The 20,591-nt window shown below is 41.8% G+C and overlaps 1 pseudogene; it reads right to left on the bottom strand.

The window, feature by feature from the left end:
* Positions 1-18,033: 18,033 nt before the first annotated feature.
* The window catches only part of LOC131999383 (MOB kinase activator 1A-like), a 4,203-nt pseudogene continuing 1,645 nt past the window's right edge, over positions 18,034-20,591 (bottom strand).

Consider the following 20,591-nt stretch of genomic DNA (forward strand, 5'->3'; position numbering starts at 1 on the left):
GTTTCTAAACAGCACCTTGTGGAGAAGAGCTCATGGAAGTTTTCATTCTGTTCAATGAAAATCTATTGTTCTTTCTTGTATTTTGAATGGATCTATTTTCATGATTATGTAAAATCACTTCCAGTTTGGAAAAGGGAGTCGGAAGCTTCCAGGACAACCCTAAATGATCCTCTTCTCTGTTGTAGCCAGAGACAGAGACTGTTGACCCCAAACCCAGAGTTGAAATTTGCTTGTTGAAGATTCCAGCACACACAGAATTCCAGCCTGCACTGGTTTTTATGTTGAGAAAAAGGCATTGATAGAAAGGCCTGTGCCCCTGAAAATTCAGATAGAGTTAGATGGGCAGACTCTCTGAAGCTGGGAGAAAAGCCAGCTTCCTTAGCATGGGACTTGTGCGGTTACACAGCGCCCCATTCTCCCAAGGAACCCTGCCCTTGGTTTGATGCTGTGCCTTCACTGTCTTGAAATTAATACTAGTTTTATCTTTGTACCTGTCTTTTATAAGTGAGTCCTATAAGTGGGGGAACAAGCGCCTGAGCAGAGAGATAGGTGGGCAGCAGGACTCAGGCAGGAACACATGCAGGTTCAGGTTCTGGGTCACAGCAGGCTGTGTGAGAGCTGAGCACTGGGCGGGGCCACCTGTGGTGTCTGTGCCTGCTTTGGACTAGCTGGGGCTTTGACATGCAGCCAAGGGTGTATTAAGTATTGTTGAGAAATTACTACAAATGGAAAGTATTTACCTGGACATTTTAATTAAGTGGCTTGGTAGTTTCTTACACAACTAACATACTCTTATCCTATGATCTAGCAATGGTCTTCCTGAGTCCTTTTATCAAAAGGGTTGAAAACATGTCCACACACAAACCTTACACAGGTGTTTTTTTTGGCAGTTTATTCACATTTGCCAAAACGCTGAAGTAAACAGTATGTCCAAATGAATAAATAAATGGTGTTACATCCAAACAATGGAATATGATTTGCTGCTAAAAAGAAATGAACCATGAAGGAGTGAGGAGATAGGGGAAACTTAAAAGCATTTTACTAAGTGAATACAACCCATCTGAAAAGGCTACATAGGGTATGATTCTGGTCCTCTGACTTTTTGGAAAAAGCAATACTATGGAGGGAGTAAAAGACTGTGGTTGCCAAGGGTTGAGGAGAATAGCAGGGATCAATAGAACACAGAATACTTAGTGTAGTGAGCCTTGCCTATATGATACTATAATGGTGGATACATGCCTTATACACTTGTTCACACCCACAGAATGTCGAACAGCAAGAGTGAAACCTAGAAAAACTGTGGGGTTTGGGTGACATGATGTGGCAGTGTAGGCTCATCTGTTGTGAAATAGTCATGGGGAAGGTGATAGTTGGAAGCCCATACCTGTGTGGGGGTATGAGGTGGACTGAAAGCCTCAGTACATTGGCTTCATTTTTTTAAAAAGAGATTTTATTTATTTATTTGACAGAGAGAGATCACAAGTAGGCAGAGAGGCAGGCAGAGAGAGAGAGAGGAGGGAGCAGGCTCCCTGCTGAGCAGAGAGGCCAACATGGGGCTGGATCCCAGGACTCTGGGATCATGACCTGAGCCGAAGGCAGAGTATTTATCCCACTGAGCCACCCAGGCATCCCAGCCTCATTTTTCTTTGAACCTAGTTGAGATAGTTGAAAAGAAAAAAGTCTTTAAAATATTAAATTCAGAGACAAGAAACTAATATGTATAAAGAGTTAAAGCAATTTATTTTATTTTTTAATTAATTTTTTAAAGATTTTTTTCACTTTTTTATTTGACACAGAGAGAGAGGGAGAGAGAGCACACACAAATAGGTAGAGCGATAGGCACAGGGAGTTGAAGAAGCAGGCTCCCCTCTGAGCAGGGAGCCTTATGTGGGGCTCAATACCAGGACCCAGAGATCATGACCTGAGCCAAAGGCAGAAGCTTAACCAACTGTGCCACCCAGATTCCCCAAGTTAAAGAATTTTAGAAAAATGTCTCCCCTTGAAACATTACCTAATGACAAGTTTTCCCTGGTTTTTGAATAAAGTTCCCACATTTTCATTATGAATTGATCTCAAAAATTGTATACGTATACCTGGCTGGAAATTTTGAAACTCCAAACTAAAGTTTTAAGGAAAAAGCCAGAATGCAGAAAGCAATTAGGCGGTTTTAGAAAGTGCTTCTTGCTTTCCACATTAGTAAGCTCATCTGCCTTCTCTAGTTTGTCTCGATTCTGGAGATTCTTTCTTTTCTTCATACAGTACTTAAGTTATATGTATAGATATATATAAGAAATACATCTCCGAAAGAATATCCTGCTTACCCATGGCTCAGCCATGGAGCCCTCTGGTCTCACTGCCTATGAGGAGTTTTCCATCAGTGAACAAAGTCCTATTTTATTTCATGTTAATATTGATATAGTTCTCCTTGATACACTATTGATCTCATAGAAGAAATGAAAGCCAAGATAGGATCTCATTCTAAGAACCATGTCTCTGCTTCTGTCGAGTCCTCAATGTAGGCTAGGATCAACCTCAAACCCACTAGAGAATAGTCTTGGGGTTCCATGATGTAGGCAATTTCACCCACTCTGACACGAGTCCAGAGTGTGTACAACCAGTCCTCAATACATATTTGCATTGTTATATAGTATAAGAGAAATTTAGAGTTGGAAGAGCCCTTAGAAATCCTTCAGTTCAACTTAATTTTACACATCAGAGACTGTATCCAAGATGACCCTATGGAACAATTAGGTAGTGAATAAGCTGGGCAAGAAAGGAAGTGGGTTTCCTCACTTCCGGTTTAGCATTCTTTCCCCTGCCTCCTTGCTGTCAGGCCATTGTGCTGGGTAAAGAAAAAGCATCTAATGCAAGCCCAGCAATATAACTGCAACATTGCTCTGAGAAAATTGTGGTCCATTTAGTTAGAATACCTGAATGGAGAGTTCTAATTTATGTAAATGTTTGAGACCTTGGGCCAGAAGGGAGACTCAGGATGAGTCACTATGATTCTACCAGCAAACTCATACATCACTCACTGTTTCTGTAGGAGGAAGCCGGAGGTGATGGTGTCATGTGAACACCAACATGTATTTCTAAGGACTTTCCCAAAATAACAAATATTTATTATCCCAGGTGCACATCCCTTGAAGGCAGAGTGAGTATAATGAGCATAAGTCACACATTGTCTGCAAAATGATCACTGGGTATTTAGGGGTCCTGCAGCTGGCAGTTCATGAAGATGGTAGATGATGTTTTCCTAGGCCATAAGGAAAACAGTATTCTATGAAAACATGATGGAGCTGGAAATTTTACACAAGGGATGGCCTTATCTGTGCAACGGTTAATCCATGGAAGAGAGTCATTCATATGAATGGTCACATTAAGTTCTGAAGGTCACACCTAAAAATTGCAAAAATTGACCTTCCCACCAGGAGAGGGAATTTTGCCCAGAGAATAATTTGAGAATTCTTACTTTATGGGGAGTGGAGGATGGAATGGAAGAGTCTCAGAATCAAGAAGTTTTCCACACATAAAAACACATTTCATATATATGCATATATTTATATTTTGAGTTGATATTCTTCACTATAGCTGTCTTTAAATCTTTCAAGGTGGGAGGGGAGGATGCACATGAGTTTTATTCTTTGTTCTTTTGTGGATCTAAGAGTAGGTATCACAGAAATTAGGAAAGTTTAGTAGAGATGAGACCATAAGAAGGCAGTGTTCTTGCAGAACACGTGGAGGGCTCATTTTAGTGCATCTGATGGACTAGACTATGGCAGAAGGAGAATCTTTTTCTTATTGGCTGGTTGACAATATGGGAAAGTCCTCTGTTAGAGGAAAGAAAAGGCAGTCTGTTAAGAGAGGGAGCTGAGCTGGCTTGAGGCTCTAATTCTGAATCTGAGCTAATGGTGTGGAATCATGAATACATCCATGGGAGCTTTAATCATGTTCTCGTGGCTGCAGCCGAACTTTGAGTTCAGAGTATATTGGTGGATATTCTTCAGAAGTCAAGACTGGCTTACTCAGGTTTCTCCACTTAGTGTAGAAAAAGAGCATTCTGAAGCACAATAACCTGGAATCTCTACTCTTTTCTCTGACCTTTTCTTTCTGCACAGGGTTCAGCCAGGGAGAGAATGTGGAGCAGCATCCTTCTACCCTGAGTGTCCAGGAGGGAAGCAGCTCTGTTATCAACTGTGGTTATTCAGACAGTGCCTCATAATTCTTCACCTGCTATAAGCAAGAACTTGGAAAAGGTCCCCAGCTCCTTGTGTAAAGGCCTACTTAGCTAGAGCAATCCCATCTTGGTAGAACAATCATTTTGCTGTTTATGCAGTGAACTTAAATGGACCCTGCCCCTCCAGAAGAACTTACTTAGAAACAAGACTGGGAAACCAGTAAAATGTGGCCAACCAGTTCCTGATAAAAGAACCCAGATGCAAGGACGATTCAGGCCAGGTGGAGGTATCCAATCAGTAAAGTGCACCTACTACCTCCCTAACCACCAAAGAATGTAAACTCTGCCTTTTGGGTAACCAAACTAAGGCGCTAATTCTGACCAGAGTGATAGGCTAGTTCAAACAGCTACTAAAGGGTAAATTGTAATTCAATTGGCCACCCGTGTGTCACCTAGTATGACTATGCAACTTTTTCTGTGTGCTATAGTCTCATTGGCCAGGCTCAACCACATGGCCTTTGCCATATAAATGCTGGTCTGTGAGCCTCGGGGTGGGGATTGCTCTCTCTGTAAGAGACGGCCCCAACCAGTCAGTTTGATTCTCGGTGCTGGCATGAAATAAAGCTTTGCTTTACCTTTGCTTTGTATCAGTCTCGCTCCTTTGATCATGGACCCCAACATTTGGGGGCTTGTCCAGGATTAAATGACGAGACCTGAGCCAGCATCAGAATATCTGGGAAAAGCCTCCGGAGGTAAGATCTCAAGATTTTATTCTGCGAGATTCTTTCTGTCTGTCTGCTTATGGAGCTCCAGGGTTATAGCCCACTGGGGTGAAGCTGGATGCAGCATTGCTCCCCAGGGCTGGAGTGGATGTGGGTATGCCTTATTCCTCCACTGGTAGATCGCCAGGGGGTTTAGGTCCCCCTAGGCGGTCAGGGGACTGAGAAAATCCCCATCAGTGGCAGGTTGTGTTTTTGAGTTAGGATTATATCTTGCACATCATTAGACTTGATATCTGGTCAAGTAAGGGCCGCTGGGTCTGCGGTTGTCTTTGTCTTGTCTATTTGTTGTCTGTTGTGTTGTTTGTTGTGTTTGAAGAAATGGGGCAAGTGGGGAGTAAGTGACACCCCTATGACACACCTCTGACACCCCTAAGTCTTGTTTCTCAGCATTTCAAGGATTTTCAGGGTAAAGCTACCCAGCTGGGTGACAAGATTTACCAAGGAAAACTAAAAACACTCTGTCAGTTAGAGTGGCCCACTTTCTCCACAGGGTGGCCACCAGAAGGAACATTTGCCTTGGCTCAAATCTACTGTACCCAGAGTAAGGTTTCCGACCGCCATCGAGACCAAATACCATACATCATGGCCTGGCGATACCTGGTGGAAGAGCCACTGTCATGGCTCAAGTCTCACCTTTCCCCTACTAACAAAAGCATTTTTCTCCCTCTAAGGCAAGTAAGACCACCACAACCAGAACAGAAAAATGAGAGGGAACCAGGCAAGAAGACTGTCCTGCCTCTGTCAGATGTGGAGAACATGGAACTTCCCCCACCTTATCTGTCCCCTAAACCTGACTCTTGGTCCCAAGATACCCTTACTAGTCCACCTCATATGCTGTCGGGATCCACCTATGGCACCACCAAGCAGAAAGACCGCCCCAATCCTTCCCCTTCCCTCTACCCCCCTCTGCCACCCTCTACCTCACCGGTTCCATTGGCACCAATGCTGCCTCTCTGTGAGGTTGCTCTACCAGATGGGAGAGAGCGCCCCCACCTAACCTATATCCCTTTCTCGTCTTCTGATATCTATAACTGGAAGGCCCAACATAAATCCTTCTCTGTCAATCTCAGGATTTAATTAGTCTCTTGGAGACTGTCTTTCTTACCCACCAGCCCACTTGGGTGTATATTCAGCAGCTCCTTATGGCCCTCTTTAATGCAGAAAAGAGGGATTGCATTACGTGAGAAACCTATAAAGTGATAAATGAGAGACTTGGCTGGGACCTCGATTCCTGGCAAATGAAGGACTACTGCCCAAAGGAACCCCCCAACTGGGATCCAAACTCCGATGAAGGTAAGGAGAGCTTACGATCTACCGCCAGGCTCTACTGGGAGGTCTCTGTGTGGCTCCAAGGAGACCTATAAATTTATCTAAAATTAGTGTGGTGACTCAAGGTAAGAATGAGTCCCCGGGGGCTTTCCTAGAAAGGCTTATTGAAGCCTATAAAATGTATAGTCCGATTCACCCTGAGGAGCCTGAAAATCAGAGGCCAATAAATTTTGCTTTTGCCAGTCAGTCAGCCCCAGACATAAGGAAGAAACTTCAGAAAATTGAAGTTTGAAGGGAAGATTTGAAGGGAAGAATCTGATTGAGTTAATGGAAATAACAGAAAAGGTGTTTAACAATAGGTATGCACAGGAAGATGGAAAACAGACCAATAAAATAGTTAAGGTTTTGGCATTACATGAGGCAGGAAAGAGACAGGAGGCAAGAGGTAATTGTAAAGGGAAAAGGCAGGTAGGAGATGGTCAATGGAAAGAAAAGCCTAAGCACAGAGAAAACAGGTGGGAAGACTTAGATGCAGACCGGTGTGTTTACTGCAAGGAAAAACGACACTGGGCCAAGGAGTGCCCCCAAAAGAAGGCAGCAATGTGGGGCACCAAAGACAGAAGGGACCATGGTTCAGAGCCCCTCCCCAAAACTCATGTCAAAATTGAGGTGGAGGAGAAATCAATTGATTTTTTTGGTGGACATGGGAGCCCAATTTTCATCACTACTTAAACCTATGGGAGAACTATCTGGAGAGGAAGTCTGGGTACAAGGGGCAAATGACACAGAAAGTCATAAATGGACAACAGAAAGGACTCTAAATTTGGCCTTTGGAGTAGTCAAACATTGATTCTTGGTCCTCCCTAATGCCTCATATAACTTGATGGGAAGAGATCTCCTCCACAAACTATGAGCTGGCATTCAGTTCTCGGAAGGAGATAGAACTGTAACTTTGAGAGAACCCACTGTGCACATGCTTGTGGCAGCAGTAGATGAATACCTTCTTTACAAGCCAGACTCAAAACCAGAGGAGACGGTGGGTGGGTGAGGGAGACCTTTTCCAAACTCTACAGGTCGAATTTCCTGAAGTCTGGGCGGAAGGGAAGCTCCCTGGCTTGGCCAAGGGACAGCCTCCAGTGGTGGTACAGTTAAAAGCGACGGCTACGGCCATTCGCATCTGGCAATACTCCCTCCCCTGGGAAACAAAGGAAGGGATCAGAAAACACATTAACCACCTCCAAGGAGATGGGATCCTAGTTCCTTACAAGTCTCCATGGAACACACCTTTGCTGCCCATCAAAAAGGCTGAGACTGGGGAGTACCGACCCATTCAGGAATTGTGGGAAGTTAGTAAATGGGTTGAAGATATCCACCCGACAGTGCCTAACCCCTATACCCTACTCTCCCTCCTGGGCCCCAAAAGAACTATGTATACCATCTTAGATCTCAAGGATGCATTCTTCTGCATACCTTTAGCAAGGCAGTCTCAGCCCCTTTTTTTTTTATTTATTTATTTATTAATTTTTTTTTTAAATTTTTTTTTTTATAATGGGATTGGGAGGGAGACAAACCATAAGTGACTCTTAATCTCTCAGCCCCTTTTTGCTTTTGAATGGTCTGACCCACAGGAAGTGTTCCAAGGCCAGCTCACCTGGACAAGACTTCCCCAAGGATTCAAGAATTCACCCACTATCTTTGACGAGGCCTTGCACAAGGATTTACATGAGTACAAAACCTCTAACCTGGGAGTCACTCTGTTACAGTATGTTGATGACTTGCTAATAGTCACTGAGGACTATAAGTCATGCTTGCTGAGGAGTAGAGCCCTCTTACAGACTCTGCAGGAAAAAGGGTATCGGGTGTCAGCAAAGAAAGCAGAGCTTTGTCAGAGCCATGCCACTTATTTAGGCTTTGATCTCCATGAGGGAGTGCCTTCACTCTCTGAGCCCAGGAAAGAGGTGATCACCTGATACCCCCACCCCACCATGCCCTGACAAGTGGGGGAGTTTCTTGGGATGGTGGGCTACTGTATACTATGGATACCACGGTTTGAGGAGATTGTCCTACCTCTCTACAAACTGATTAAAGGAGGACTCACTCAGCTGAGGCAGAAGGAGCATTTCAGAAATTACAAACAGCCTTACTGAGTGCCCAGCATTGGCCATCCCAGATGTTACCAAGCCCTTCCACTTGTATGTGGATGAAAAGGCAGGGGTGGCCAAAGGAGTTTTGACTCAGACTCTGGGACCTTGGCAAAGGCCAAAGCCTATCTTAACAAGAAACTAGATCCAGTAGCGGCTGGGTTCCCCCCTTGCCTCTGCATAATTGCTGCCATGACCCTCCTGGTCGAGGATGCAAGTAAATTGTCTTTGGGTCAAAATCTCATCTTGACCAACATTCATGCTATTTAGGGCCTTCTCTGGACTCCACCAGACTGATGAATGACAAACGCCTGAGTGATGAGTATCAGGCCCTCCTCCTCAATGAACTGAAAGTGACTTTCTGGCCCCAGGTGGTGCTACATCCAGCAACGTTGCTACCAGCGGAGCTGGCTGACCACCCATATGACTGTGGGGAAGTCCTCACCCAGGTCGCAGGAATAAGGCCGGATCTCAGAGATGCTCCCCTCCCAGATGTAGAAATGACTCTGGGAGTAGCTACATGGTTGATGGAAAGAGGTATGCGAGGGCTGTGGTGATTTCTCCTGAGCAGGAACTCTGGACAGTAGCCCTGCCATGAAACCTTCCCACTGAGTGGGAAACTTGGAATGTCTCTGGAAGGAACCATTTACTGTCATCCTGACTACCCCCACGACAGTAAAAGTGAGGGCATTGGGGCCTGGATTCACTTGGGTCACATCAAATGAGCCAAGGACGAGGATGCCCCCCAGAGATGGATTCCACTGCCAATGGATCCTGCCGATAATGGACTAAAGCCAAGACTAAAAAAACAATGAGTTCGTTGAGTTAATTGTTGCTCCTATTGTTACCTATTTATGTAAAAACTTCTGAGTCACCTCATCAGACAGAAAAGTATAGATGGGAAATTAGACAAATGGAATTAGTAGAAGTAGAAAAGGTTATACAAAGCAGTGAATGGCTAACTCATCAGCCAACTGTGCATTTAATGTAACCATATGTCAACTGGCACCCATAACCCCCTGCATTGCATACACCCCTTATTACATGTGTCCTAATACAGGGGTCCATACAGAATATGGGGGGCTTCAGACTATTACTATGCATGATAGGGTTGTGAGACAATAGCCTCTGACTGGGGAACAAACCATGATCCCCATATAACTGTAGTACCCACCAGAACGAACAACTGTGTAACACAAAAAAAATTTGTCAGGAATTTGGCTGTGGGGATCTTCCCCTCAACCACGTCCTGGCAGTATAGGAGGTTTTGTGCAAATATATCTATCACAATCATCAACCCCAAAGACCGTCTTTGGGAGTATAGCCAATCTTGGGGCCTCAGATATTATAAAGCTGGCACAGACAGAGGCGGGCAATTCACCATCCAAAAAATAAAGATTAGAGAACCACCCCAGCCTATAGGGCCAAACCCAGTTTTAAATCCTCCCAAGCACCAAAATCAACCAGACAACCCATCACCCCAACTCCAAAAGAGGCTGTCATGGAGGATAAAAAAGAGAGTGTTGACAATGACAATAGCACCACCAAAGTTTTACTCCCATTGGTAGATTCAATGTTTAGCTTTTTAAATACTTCAGATCCTAATATTACTCGGGACTGTTTGCTATGTTTAACCCCCCCCCCCCATATTATATTGGAATGGGGGCCAACCTTACCATAGGGATTCGGAAGGGACAGATTAGGAATGAAAGTTCTTATGACTCTTGTGAATGGGGAAAGGTGCCTAGACTAAACCTAGGGGATATAGAAGGAATGGGACTTTGCCTTGCGAAACAAAAAGGAAAGCAAGCTTCCCAATATAAGGACCTCTGTGAGACCATAATAGCCCCTACTGTCTTTACTAACTTCCTTAAGGCTCCCGCTGGGGCCTGGTTTGCTTGCAGTTCAGGGCTCACGCCATGTCTTAATCTTGCTTTGTTCCCAAACTCTTCCTGGAATGAACCCTGTATAACTGCCCACATACTTCCCCAAGTAGATTATTACGGAGGAACCGAGGGGTTTCATCATTTACTGCAGGGATAGAACGGACAAAGCATATGGTTCCCATCCTAATTCCAGCACTAGTGGTGGCAGGGATAGCAGGTCCCACAGCAGTAGGAACCGCAGCCTTAATAAAGGAAAAAGTAGATTTTGAGGCTCTTGGGTCCCAAGTAGATGCTGACAGATGCTATATGCATGAAAATATAGACAAACTAACTGATTCCTTGAGCTCTTTAGCTAAAATAGTACTGCAAAATAGAAGAGGGCTTGACATACTATTCCTAGAAAAAGGGGGCTGTGCATAGCCTGGCAGAGAAATGCAGAGAAATCACACCGGAGTCATTAAAAACAGTCTGATGGCCATTAAAAAAAAAAAAAAAATAGATGAGCGCAAACAACAACACAGAACCCCCCAGGGATGGTATAAAAGTTTGCTCAACTGGTCTCCGTGGATGACTTCCCTAATATCAGCAATTTCACGCCCCCTAGTTTTACTATTACTAATGTTACTTTTTGGCCCCTGCATTATAAACACCCTAATGTCATTTGTACAAAAGAGAATTGGGGCAGTAAAAATGTTAATCTTACAAGCTCAATATAACCTCTTACAACAGGAGGACATAGAACTGGCTGAAAAGTCAAGGATTTGACTAATCTCCAAAGAAAAGGGGGGAATGTAAGGGCCTATTTAGCCAGAGCAACCCCATCTCGGTAGAACAGTCATTTTGTTGTTTATGCAGTGAACTTAAATTGACCCCCCCCCCCCCCCCCCGCCCAGAGGAACTTTCTTGAAGCAAGTCTGGGAAACCAGTAAAATATGGCTGACCAGTCCCTGATAAAAGAGCCCAGATGCAAGGACGATTCAGGCCAGGTGGAGGTGTCCAATCAGTAAAGCGCACCTACTATCTCCCTAACCACCAAAGAATCTAAACTCTGTCTTTTGGGTGCCAAACGAAGGCGCTAATTCTGACCAGAGTGATAGGCTAGCTCAAACAGCTACTAAAGTGTAAATTGTAATTCAATTGGCCACCCCTGTGTCATCTAGTATGACTATGCAACTGTCTCTGTGTGCTACAATCTCATTGGCCAGGCGCAACCACACGGCCTTTGCTCTGTAAAAGCTGCTCTGTGAGCCTGGGGGTGGGGGGTTGCTCTCTCTGTAAGAGATGGCCCCGAATGGTCGGTTTGATTCTTGGTGCTGGCACAAAATAAATCTTTGCTTGACCTTCACTTTGTATCAGTCTCGCTCCTTTGATCATGGAACCCAACACTTATATACATTTGTTCAAGCATGGCTACAAAAGAAGGCCAAAGACTCACTGTCTCATTCAATGAGACAGCCAAACATCTCTCCCTGCACATCAGAGACACCCATCCTGAAGACTCAGCTGTGTACTTCTGCACAGCAAACACACATTGCTTCCCAGGTTCCTGCTGCCTGCACTGAAACCTGGCAATGGGGCAGCCGCTGTCCTTTGACACAGACCTTCAAGGATAGCTTTTGTGCTGTTGTTTATGTACAAGTGGAAGCTAATGCATTAGACATTAAAAGCATATAAGAGGAAGAGTAAGCTCCTGATGACCTGGACAGTTAGAACATTTTGTTAGAAGACTTTTGCCTAGTGGATTCTTGAAGGCAGTTAGTAATGTTTTATCTTGAAATCTGGGTTTTAAAGATGACTTAATATTTGCTGTCAGACTCCTTTCCTATAAATAACTCCTTAGTAAGAGTATAACTGTCCTTATTATGGATGGACTCAAACACTGTGTTCCAAAAGAAGCATTTATGATATTTATGATTCTGAAACATAATTGGACATATAGAAATATGGAAAGTATATATACGGAAATAAAAATTCTGTGATCACATAATATTGCTAATATTGCTTTTAGTGTCTAAAAATCCTTATTATAATTATGATTGTGATTATTTCACTTTATATATTTTGATTTGAGCTTGCCCCTTTCATCAATTTTTTCCCCTCACAGATCTGCTTTATTTTATTTTTTAAGTTAGTCATTTAACATGTGTTTTAAAATAGCTCTTTGAGATATTTTACTTAATTATATTTTCATATTAATTTTGTTTTTCTGTATTTCAGGCAAAATTTGAGAGCCATTTCTATGTCCTTTGATTCCTTTCTTGTTCAGAAATTTTGTCACAGGTTTCCCTGTAGCGCCCAGGGATGGTAAGTAATATTTGTGTGTTTGAAGGAAATTAAGCAGGGAGTGGTTTGACAATGTGAGCTTCAGATAAAACTCAGAAATTTATTCTCATTTACAAAATTCTGTATCTGTTCACAAAAACATTTTCATAGAATTTAGGAGACAGGATTTTGTCTTTTATTCACTGCTATATTTTCAGTAGGTAGAACAAACATTTTCACATAATTCATTATCAGTAGATGTTAACAAAGGAAGGAAAGAAGAATTCTTCTATTCATAATTTAATTTAAGCTTCATGATTGGATTGAATTTGTAAATTTATTTATGACAAATAAAATTCCTTGAAGTATATGCATGATTATTTGATTGTTTTACAACATACTGTTTCTTTCTATTTATATATGTCTCTAATAGTGTGCAGTGGTTTGAAGATAATTCAATTTTTCCTGGACCTGTAATTTTGTGTTATCATTATAATGAAAACTTTTCTTTCTGAGATATATGGGAAAATATTTATATGTATGTATCAGCCACCTTACTATTTTTTTAAAAGATTTTATTTATTTATTTGACAGAGAGAGAGTGAGATCACAAGTAGGCAGAGAGGCAGGCAGAGAGAGGGGTGGGGGAAGCAGGCTCCCTGCTGAGTAGAGCCCAATGTGGGGCTCAATCCCAGGACCCTGGGATCCTGACCTGAGCTGAAGACAGAGGCTTTAACCCACTGAGCCACCCAGACGCCCCTAAAGATTTTATTTATTTATTTATTTGTCAGAGAGAGAGAGAGAGAGCCCAAGCAGGGGGAGCAGCAGACAGGGGAGAAGCAGGTTACCTGCTAAGCAAGAAGCCTCATGCAGGACTCAACCCCAGGACCCTGGGATCATGACATGAGCAGAAGGTAGAGACTTAATCAACTGAGTCACCCAGGTGCAGCTCAACCCCCTAATTATTATTAGTAGATTGCACAAAGGCATTTGGAGTAATGGCTAATGTAGTGATGACCTGTTACCAACCTCCCTGCCGCATATATTCATAGTTCACGGAATTAAACATTGTTAATGACAACCTTCTTTTTAAAAAATGTATTTTTCTCTAGTGTTGTAGAGACATCAGTGGAGCTAATGAAGTTGTGTAAATATTTATTTCTCTCATTCTTCCACCTCTGCTCAAGGGTAGGCTCCTTACAATGTTCCTGCAGGTCTTCCTCACTAAAGATGGATATGATTGACAATTGTCATGGTGAGAGTGGTTTCTCTAGGCAGAGTTACAGTTGTGAGTTATTTGCTTACTGGCTTTTTCTTATTGGGAGATGCATCAAATTAAATTCAACTTATCACATCTGACCAAAGGAGGTTAGAACTGTAGCCCAACACATAAATGGGCTTGATTCTTTCCCTCCTTACACCGCCAGGTCCTGTGCATTAGAGGGAAGATGACTCCTGATCCGTGCCTTTCCTCCAAGCCTAATAATGAAGTCAGAAAGAAGCATACTCTATATCATTCGTTTATTTCCTCTTAAATCAATTAGAGGCAAAAGAGAGGGTGCAGTTCCTACAGGTTTGAATGCTTGGTCATACTGAGGTGAGAATTGATGCAGTAGAAGAAAACAAGTGTTTTAGCCTGAGTGTGCATTGAGTCTCGATCCAGATACATTCAGGTTTAAACCTTCATCATGTTTGGTGTATTTGTTTCCTATGTCTTGGGACAAGGTAGTACAAACTTTTAGGCCTTCTCTGGATGCTGTGAAGTCTGATTGGGTGCTGAGATTCTTTTGGTTGCTTTCTCTAGGATAGTGCTGAGTGAACTTGGGTGATTCTCCCAGTCTGGGAGAGTGGGGCTGCTCTCTGCGCATGCTCACTAGCCGCTTACAAAAGCTCGCAGCTATTGCCCCCCTGTGTGCATGCACTGGTGGGAGGCCACAGGGTGGGAAGAGTATGGGTGAGGGGCTGAGTGTTGTGTGTAGTGTTTAGTGTAATTAGATTTGTTTGTTGTGTGTCATCTGTATTCCCATTTAGTTTCTGAGTGTTCTGCTCTGTGGTGTAGTTTTTACTAGTGTCCTTTCCTTCTTATTAACACCTCTAGCATTAATCCTCCACACTGGAGGTTTACTTGCTTCCCACCAGTCTTATCCACAAATGCTCATAATTAGGAGCTCTTAGGGGAACACTGTGAAGGAGCAGAGTGTGAATTTTCCACTTCGTTCCTGTCCTTGACTTCAACACTCCAATATCACTTTTGGCCAACACCTGGCTCAGTTTGCATACTTCCCAGCACTGTTTGTTTATTGTTCACACTCCAAAATCCTCATCCTCTCTGTTTCCCTCCTTCCACCTCTAACCCCATTCCTACAGTGCCTTAAAATTTGGATGGTGATGGATGGTTGATAATTGGTTTGCATTCTAACACTCTCATATTTGATCTGAAGGCAGATGTGTAGAGTAGAAATCTTAAAAAGAATCTCTTAAAATGTTTTTAATTATAATTTTTTACCATTTTAACATACAATTTACCATTTTACCAGTTTTTAAGTGTAGAATTTACTGGTATGAAATACATTTACATTGTTTTTCAAAAAGAAACACCATTGATTTCTAGAATTCTTTTCATCTTGAAAAACTAAATATTTGTAGTCATTAAACAATAACTCTCCACTACTCCATCCCTCCAGTCTTTGGGAACTACGATTCTGTTTTCTCTTTCCATGAGTTTGACTAGTTTAGATATCTCATAGAAGTCGATTCTGCAGTATGGGTCATTTTGTGACATTTTATTTAACATAATCTACTCAGGATTCATCTATGTTGCAACATGTGACAGAATTTCTTTCCTTTTCAAGGTTGAATAATCTTCCAGTGTATGTCATATCCCATTTTGTTTATCCATTCCTATCTGTTGATGGACTTTGGGGTTGCTTCCACTTTTGGGTAGAAATAGGAATTCAGAAACATCTCAATATTTTTGGTATATAGGCAAATTCTTACCATTTTTGAGTATATACCAGAAGTGGATTGCTGAATCATAAAGTAATTTGGTTTCTAGGTTTTTGAGAAAGGTTTATACTTGTTAACTGGAACAACAATCCTCTGGACTGGGTTACCACAAGCAATTTTTTTTTTTTTAAGATTTTTTATTTATTTATTTGACAGAGAGAAATCACAAGTAGACAGAGAGGCAGGCAGAGAGAGAGGAAGGGAAGCAGGCTCCCTGCTGAGCAGAGAGCCCGATGCGGGACTCGATCCCATCACCCTGAGATCATGACCCGAGCCGAAGGCAGCGGCTCAACCCACTGAGCCACCCAGGTGCCCCACCACAAGCAATTGTTAAGGAACAGAGTGATCACTAGTCATGAGTGGAGCTCCAATATCACTGAATCTCAAAATCCTAGAATGGTTTGTCTCTTTTGCTACAGTCCATTGCATAGATCAGGTGTTAATAATTGGTCTGAATGGAATGGTGAAGACTCTACTCAGGTGTCAGCTCCTCAATAGCAGTTTGGGCATCCGTTATAATGTATTTTCTTTCCAATTTTGGTAAAGGGGCCAAACCTGCACGTGTTTGAATTTCTTTCTTAGCTCCAATTATATAATAAAGAGCCTGTTAAAGAGTGTCTTAAAATATTTCAAAGGCTTTGGAAGAAGTCATTTTGCTACCCTGCATTTTGCTACCCTGCAGTCTCTCTTCCATTTTTTCTCTATCAACAATCCTTAGTGGCAAATACAGGAAATGGGTTTTTTGTTTGTTTGTTTGTTTGTGTCTGTTTCATTTTAAAGAATAGTACATTATTGAATGAAAGTACATTATTGAATAATGTACTAATAAGTTTTATTATCAGAAAAATAAGCTTCAATCTTTGATGATGGCCAGATTATATGGTGGAAAGCAATTTCCTTTGTTTTCCATACTGATGGAAAGGTTTCTACTAAATGAAAAAAGTCATACAAGTATATTCACAAATATAGCATCTATCCCAAAACATTTCACATGATTATTCACATCACTCATAGAATGACATAAAAATCTGTCATTCTGTCAGATAAGATAAAATATACCAGTAATGAAAAAAATACAAAATCTTCAAACAAAAATTAATAAAAATATACAGGACTGTCCTGACATACCTTAGGGAAATTATTTCTTATATACATATTCCTAAAACTTTGGATTGGTTTATGTGAATAGCATACCAAGTAAATATTTAAAAAAAAAACCAAACAACTCATTTTAGAAATAACTCTGGTGAGGCGCCTGGGTGGCTTAGTGGGTTAAAGCCTCTGCCTTCAGCTCAGGTCATGATCCCAGGGTCCTGGGATCGAGCCCCACATCAGTCTCTGCTTGGCAGGGAGCCACTTCCTCCACTCTCTCTCTCTGCCTGCCTCTCTGCCTACTTGTGATCTCTGTCTGTCAAATAAATAAATAAAATCTTTAAAAAAAAAAAAAAGAAAGAACTCTGGTTACTCCCATACCCCACAGGTCATATGAGGATTTAAACAGCAATCATGGATTTTGAAAAAAAATGTATATGTATATATAATTTATATATATATAATCTTAACTATAAAAACAGTAGTATACAAACTTCAAACTCAAAGGTTATGCAAAGTAACACACAAATGTTCTAAATTTTTTTTAAGATTTTGTTTATTTTTTTGACAGAGAGAGACACAGCAAAAGAGGAAACACAGCAGAGAGAGTAGGAGAGGGAGAAGCAGGATCCCCGTGGAGCAGGGAGACTGATGTGGGGCTCCATCTCAGGACTCTGGGATCATGAACTGAGCCAAAGGCAGATGCTGAATGACTGAGCCACCCAGGCACCCCCAAATGTTCTAAATCTTTTTTTGTTGTTGTTGTTAAGATTTATTTATTTATTTATTTGACAGACAGAGATCATAAGTAGGCAGAGAGGCAGGCAGAGAGAGAGGCAGGAAGCAGGCTCCCTGCTGAGCAGAGAGCCCGATGTGGGGCTCGATCCCAGGACCCTGGAATCATGACCTGAACTGAAGGCAGAGGCTATAACCACTGGACCACCCAGGCACACACCCCCCCAAAATGTTCTAAATCTTAAGGGAACTTTAAAATACCTCTTCTATTTGTAAATAAAAGCAGAATAAAACTGATCTGATTGCCTTATTAGGTAATTTATTCTGGAAACTTGTTAATAAAGTATTGGTGGGAATTCTCAGTCTTCATTATGCTGTCACCTGAAGCACTCAATCATTTTCTTCAGTAAAGAGTAAGTAAACAAATAGACTACATGTCAGTTACCATGTGTTACAACCAGTCTAATTCTGACAATAACAGGAGTGGCCACACAGTTTCTCAGAGTCGGCTGCATCTTGAATATCTCACCGAAGGATTGGGCCAATCTAACTTGGAACAATTTTATCAGTAGACAGCAACAATAAGTGTCTTTTTATCCTGTTTTCTTAAAGTCCATATCACTAGTCTTTAACAGATAACAATGAGATAGCTTTAGCAGATGAAGCAGGAAGGGAACTATGTTCTAGAAGAAGCATTTATCTGTCTTTGATACAAGCTTCTTGATTAAATCCTGAAGAGGTGCCAACTCATGCCTATCAATCAGATTAAACTCCTTGAGAAAGAAAATAAAGGGCTTAAGGGGGATGTTGAGATGGGCCTCCTCTCACAGCTGCATCACAGAATCAAACTGCTGGTGATAAATAGGGACATAAACCCAGAACACATGCTTTGAATGGTCTTTGCCATAGACATAAAGTTTTTTGGAAAGGGGACACCAAACTTAGAAGGCAAAAGACTTTCATCATCAAGCTGATCCTGAACATCAGATTGACTTTTTGATATTAGTACCATTTTCCCAATGATATTCATATCTTGGACCTGCAGACCTGACTGGACAGCTTGCTTCAGTGCAGAATTCTGTAATACCATACAGCATGTTGATCTGGTTGAAGAAATCTACAGTGTTAACTGCAATCCATTCACTAGATCCTCTCCCTCTGGCAACATAAGAGCTTGTCTCAGATTTCCACTTCGTAGAGTTGCTTCTGATGAGAGCTGGTGAGAGCTAATGAGAGCCCTCAGGCATATTCTTCTTTGGTTTGAATATTTTAGAAGAGTGGCGCCTAAAGAGGTAGCTCAACTTCTATCCTCAGAGGAGAGGGACCGCTGGCCCCCAGTGCTGTCTGGATTCAGAGCCCAGGCAGGCACCATAAGGAAGCAAACAGTCCTCAACTCTTGGCCCATGAAAGTACTGGGTGCCCCTGCTATGAACCACAGATCTAGCAGGAGCAAGTTGCTATGCTGGCCTCCCCCACCTTGCTGACCTGAAAATCAGGGAACAGGCTTTTTTCTATCATCTATCTCTGTGTTCAGAAGTATTAGCTCTGCCATCAAGTTCTTGATACTTTTGAGCTTGCTTTATTCATTTTTATTTTTATTTATTTTTAAATATTTTACTTATTTAACTGAAAGAGAGAGAGAGAGATACAGAGCACAAGCAGAGGGAGCTGCAGGCTCCCTGCTGAGCAAGTAGCCAGATGTGGGACTTGATCCTAGGACCCCCCCGGGATCGTGACCTGAGCAGAAGGCAGCCGCTTAACTGACTGAGCCACCCAGGTGCCCCTTGAGCTTGTTTTATTATTTGTAAATTTGGGAGAATGATATCTTCTTTAATATTTTGTTGGACAACGTATCAGTAATATATCCAAAGAGATTGGTACATAGCAGATGAGCAATTTAGGAAGGTACCTCAATAGGTACAGAAGAAGTGTCTGACAAATCCAGAAACTCACGGTGAATAAGAATTGAAGGAAATCTCCTTAATGAGAAAGGGCTCAACCAAAAACCTACATCAAATGTCATAGTTGGTGGTGAAAACCTAAATGCTTTCTCCTTAGTTTCAGAAATAAGGTGAGAGTTTTGGCTCTCACCACTTGTATTTCATATCGAAGTAGAGGTTCCAGCCAATGCAATACAGCATGGAGAAGAAACAAACACCACATAGTCTGGAAAGGGGGAAGTGAACTTATCTTTTAACAGTCAACATAACCATCTGAGTGGAAAACTCAAGAGAATCTATAAAACAGCTTCTAGGACAAGTTGGTTTAAGAAAGTCAAATGTTTGCTTACCATATGACCCAGCTGTTGTACTCAGAAATTGATCCAAGAGAAATGAAAGCATATGTCTATAAAACATCTTATACACAAATGTTCATAGCAGCTTTATTTCTAAGAAACCCACTGGGATTAATTGAGATGGTCAGCAACAGGTGAATAGACAAGTTGCTTTATAGGCATATGATGGGGTAGTACAGAGCAACAGAAAGAAACAAAGTCTTGATAAATATGACTACAGAAGAATCTCAAAATATTTATGCTGAGAAGAAGCCAGGCAAAAGATACATATGATTTCATTTATGCAAAATTGTAAAATATGCAAACTAATTTCTGACAGAAAGGTTCCCTGGGAATGGGGATGAGGAGGGTTAAGAGGAGGATTACAAAGTGACATAAAGAAACTTTTGGGGTGATGTATGTGTTCATTTCTCAATTGTAGTGATGGCTTCACAAATACTAAATACATCAAATCCTATAGAATTGTTGAATTTGCTGCACTTTATTGTTATGTAAATTATGTATTAATAACGGCCATTCAATATCATTCTATGCACTATTTTCCCTCACTGCAGTGCCAGTCTTCCTGTGTAACATAAAATGCAAAATATTTCTCCTATAGGCTTTCATTGGCCTGAAAGTATATGTTTTTTTTAATTTATGCCTAATGACTTTCTGCATCCAAGTGTTATACTGTTTATTTTCAACCAGCATCATCCCAACCTATTTAGCATTGTCCCAGAGATCTTTTTTTTTCTTAAGATTTGTATTTATTTGATGCAACATGGGGGCTTAAGTGGGTAGGAGAAGAATAAATGAAACAAGATGGGATTGGGAGGGAGACAAACCATAAGTGACTCTTAATCTCACAAAACAAACTGAGGGTTGCTGGGGGGAGGGGGGTTGGGAGAAGGGGGGTGGGGTTATGGACATTGGGGAGGGTATGTGCTTTGGTGAGTGCTGTGA

Source organism: Mustela nigripes, chromosome 13, assembly GCF_022355385.1.
Source record: "Mustela nigripes isolate SB6536 chromosome 13, MUSNIG.SB6536, whole genome shotgun sequence".
Classification (NCBI taxonomy): Eukaryota; Metazoa; Chordata; class Mammalia; order Carnivora; family Mustelidae; genus Mustela; species Mustela nigripes.